Source organism: Prionailurus viverrinus, chromosome B3 (assembly GCF_022837055.1).
Source record: "Prionailurus viverrinus isolate Anna chromosome B3, UM_Priviv_1.0, whole genome shotgun sequence".
In the NCBI taxonomy this organism is placed as follows: domain Eukaryota; kingdom Metazoa; phylum Chordata; class Mammalia; order Carnivora; family Felidae; genus Prionailurus; species Prionailurus viverrinus.
In genome coordinates, this window is record NC_062566.1 from 143,551,666 (window position 1) to 143,554,801 (window position 3,136).

Here is a 3,136-nt window from a genome sequence, read left to right on the forward strand (position 1 = left end):
GATTACCTGGAGAATGAGAAACTTTTCAGTCCACAACAGCGTAGTTTTGGAGAAAACTCATGAAGTTGCCAATAAAGGAGCTTGTGTCAACTTCTCTTAATTCTGGAACCAGACATTCCGCTCAAGACACAGCTGTGACTCAGGTCCTCTTCCCAGAAACTAAGGCTCAGTTTGGGCTCTTACAGGCTTAAAAACTACATAAAGGCCACAAGCATTCAGTTTTAAAGTTTTATTTCAGAGTGCTGTTCGGTGACCATGAGAGACCTGGTGTCAGAGCCATGATGTGCCTAAGGACCCCTGTGTCTCCCACGGACCCTTGGAAACGTGCATGTCAGCTGTGCCGCCTCATTACTGTATTTTTACAGATGCACCAGGTGCATTGTCTATAGTTGTTCAGGGGTCTGGAGGGTGAATTATGGATTGTCTTCTCCAAAAATCCCTTCTTTAACTTTCTCTGTGTTTATAGTTCTGACATGTCTGTAAACAAGAAAGAGGAATGCAGCTATTATGGCATAAATGTGACCAAAAACCACTCTGAGATATACCATGCATTCATGACTTTGCCTGACTGACTTAATTGTTCTTGGAGGGGTCCACTGTCTGTTCTCCCACCAGTGCCTTGTCTGTGCACCATGGAGGATCCCAGCTTATGTGGCAATGGCAGTTCCTGTTATGGTTGCACATCCCTCAGTGACTGCATTTCTCTGGGATACAGTCATAATTCAGCTGAGCCACACTGCCATTGGAGTAGGTATCCTGACAGAACTTTCCAGGAGCACAGGAAGTACCAGTTCTCACATGACCAATCTCGGTTGTTCCTGTGCTACGATGTGAATCCAGCCACAAACATCAGAACCCTGGATCTCAGACAGGTGGAATCCGACATGCTCTTGCAGCTGAGGGAGATGTGTGACATTCCTACACTGCAGCCTTCCACACGGCACATCTGTCTGGGAACGGGGTTCAGCGTTGAATTCCCCGGGGTCTTCTGCAGTGTCTATATTGGCTGCCGTTTTGATTTATGGTATAGCAGACATCTTCATCTTTCCCAGAATTTCTGCCAAAGCTTTCTTGGCAGTGAATAGTGTGGTCAGTGCAGTTTCCATGATAGCAGTAGCCCTCTTCAGTGCACGCGGTTCCATCTTGCATATGGAAGTCATCAGGGTACGCCAAGGTCACCCCATGGCAGGACTCTGGAAGATCACATATATTTTGGATTGTTCTGCAGAGTGTCCAAGCAGCGGAGTTGGTGCAGTCTGTATAGCATCTGCCTGTATTACATTTGCCCCCAGGGGTTCAGATACAATCATGCATACAGCCTAGATTGCTGTAGCACTGGTTGAATGAGCCGGAGTCACACTGCTTGCCTGGATCCACTATGTAGTTTCCATAATGATAGTGGGTCAGGCTTTTATTTACATGCACCATTTCAGTGTTGAACCTGAACTTGCCTGTTCCACAATTCATTATAATGAAGGAACAGTTACTGAAAGCTTCCGTTATACCAGTTAATTGGGTCCTATGGCAGCTGGACCGTTTTGGCAAGCACATTCATCAGTGTCAATGCACAAGCCACAATTTCTTGCAATCTGATGTGTTGCTATGACAGACAAGAGTAAATAATGTCAGCGTAAATAACCCAGAATGATGGCATATAACCCATTGGTGGATGGCATATAGAATACACAACTGGAGTGCAATGAACCTCATGGGGCCCATCTCAAATCACAATTAAGGGTGAATGTGTTTTAAGAAATTGAATATACTTTGACTCATACTATTGAAGAGAAAAAAGGACTCTGATGCAACACATAATTGCCCGTGTGAGCTTGATGTCTCTCACTATAAATGACCATGAACCCAATAACTTACATCAATACCATGAAATATTGACTCAGTTAAGCTAACTAGCCTTATTAGGAATTGGGCACTTTTTTTCCACGTGGTTAACACACTATACATTGTTTTGAAACTGAGAGCAAGTCCTTTGAAAATTCTGTGATGGGATGAACAGAACTTACTAGAGATCCTTGGGGTTGCACTGGCATTTCCTTGAGGAACAGGGGGTCCCCTGTCCTCCTTATATCCCAGGTTATAAGTAGGTCCCATTGCACAGATGTCTGCGACTCTCTGAGAAACAAAGTGTTCAAACCATTGGAAATCACCGAGGGGTCTCATTTCATAGGCAAGTTAATCCAACTTCATGATATCTTCAAGGCTGCCATAGCCTGTGTCAATTGTGACCATGGAAAAAGGAATCTCCTCCAGGTAGCCGAGGTAGTAACAGTCTGGAGGCATGAAAGGGTAGTCCACCTGCAAGGCTCCCTGAGCATCCTGAGTCATCATCAGCAGAGTCTGGACCAAAAGAGTTTCTTGTGCCGCATGTGCATAACATGTCTCTTGCCCCCAAAATGCAGGCTATAGGACAGACAGCCAGGCATCTGAATTCCTTTGAGGTGGTTCGGCTCCTTCTTGGGAATTACCACCTGAGAGGAGATGTAGCGCCATGAGGGATGCCCTTGAGAACCCTGCACAGGAGCCAGTACTTCCCAGAGTGCAAACAGCAAGAGGGGCGCCCTCAGGGTGACCTGGCCCTCTGCCAGCCTCATGCCCCTGCTCAGGGACATCTGCCAGTGAGAATGGATAAATGGAGGATCCTGAGCAAAGCCAGATCTAGACCATCAGACAGAACAGAGGGCTGGACCGGGTGGCCAGCACCCTACACCTGGGGGCCAGCTGTGGGGTTCGGCAACAGTCCCAGGGTGTGGCATTGGGTGACCTGCACATGAGTTAAGCTTGGGTGGATGTGGGAGGGGCAGGAGGGCCATGGTCAAGAGTGGTCACTTGGACATGGGTAGGTATTTGGACCCAGGCACCTGGCTCTAGTCAACACCTTCAGTCTTTCCTCCAGCTACTTGCATATGGGCTATGCAGTTATAACACCCTGAACTTCTCTACCAATTCCATGTCCTGTGGTACTGCTGGGTCACTTTCTTTGGATGAATACTTTTCCTCATTACAGAGACCACTTCTTTTGCTTCCTTGTGATGTGGAGGTAAACATTGTCAATTTTACCTTTATGGGCAATGCAGAAAATTGCTTTGTAGTTTTATGTGTCTTATTCTCCTTGGCTATC

The 3,136-nt window shown here is 46.6% G+C and overlaps 1 pseudogene; it reads right to left on the reverse strand.

Moving 5' to 3' along the window:
- Nucleotides 1-413: 413 nt before the first annotated feature.
- LOC125168151 (disintegrin and metalloproteinase domain-containing protein 29-like) lies at nt 414-2,627 on the reverse strand (annotated as a pseudogene).
- Between the last annotated feature and the right edge of the window lie 509 nt (nt 2,628-3,136).